Raw genomic sequence first — 1,296 nt, 5'->3', positions numbered from 1 at the left:
TTAAGGAAAACGGTAATTTTTACGCAAAATCTGTTTTCGAGAAAATTGATTTTGGTTTTTGGTGTAACTTTAAAACGAATGACTGTAGATACATGAAATTTTCACCGGTTGTTTATATTTCCATTTACTATACATGATACAATTTTCAAAATATTTTGATTTGTTTTGAACTGTTTACGGACAATTTCAGTTTCCAATTTAATTAGTTTTTTTTTCTATGAATGTCAATAAAACTTTATTTGTTGGGTAAAAATACTTGAAAATTTAATACAAGGCTCCTACTATATTGTTACAATAAGATTTTAAAAATATTAAAAATCCTTAGTCACAGTTTTTTTTTATTAGCATTTAAAGTTCAAAAATTGACAAAATATGTAAAAATCACGAAAATTAGCAAATTATTTTGAGTTAATAATTCGTAAAAAATTTTCTTTTTAGAACTAAGATTTTAAAATGTAATACAAGATTCCTTATAGGATTATCTACCTTTATCAAAAAAAAAATGTCTATAGATTTTTTCATATTTTGCCAATTTTCGTCATAGTTATTCACGAAGAAGCAATAACTGACTGGAAAAACATATCAGCTGGAGTACCCCAAGGAAGTGTCCTCGGACCTATTTTGTACTTACTTTACACAGCTGACATTCCAATTAGCCATGTTTGTCGATGACACAGCAATATTGGCAACTGATGAAGATGAACAGACTGCGACTGATCAACTTCAACGAACACTTAACAACGTCTCCAACTGGACTAAGCGTTGGAAAATCAAAATTAACAGTGACAAATCGGTACACGTAAATTACACTTTGCGTAAAAGTGTTTATTGTCCAGTAATGTTGGATCAACAGATCATCCAACAGAACGATGCTGAAAAATATCTAGGAATGCACATTGACTCGCGATTAAACTGGAAACATCACGTTCGACAGAAAAAGTTGCAAATTAAAGATAAATTGAGGAAACTTTATTGGCTAATCGGAAGACACTCTGAACTAGACCTTACAAGCAAACGTCTTTTGTATGTAGCGATAATTAAACCAATATGGACCTATGGAATACAACTGTGGGGTTGTGCCAGTAAGTCCAATATTGAGATTATTCAACGCTGTCAAAACATTGCTCACCGTACCATTGTCGCAGCGTACCGGTACGACAGAAATGACACTATCCACCGAGACTTGATGATGCCTTCCGTCCAGGGACGAGATTACAAAGTTCGCCCGAAAACACGAGATAAGGCTAGATCAACACACTAATCCAGCAGCAATTCACTACTTGACCACTCTCAGGA

The sequence above is a fragment of the Acyrthosiphon pisum genome, chromosome A2, assembly GCF_005508785.2.
Source record: "Acyrthosiphon pisum isolate AL4f chromosome A2, pea_aphid_22Mar2018_4r6ur, whole genome shotgun sequence".
NCBI lineage: Eukaryota > Metazoa > Arthropoda > Insecta > Hemiptera > Aphididae > Acyrthosiphon > Acyrthosiphon pisum.
The sequence above is the reverse complement of the archived record's forward strand: the minus strand, read 5'-3'. Positions refer to the sequence as shown.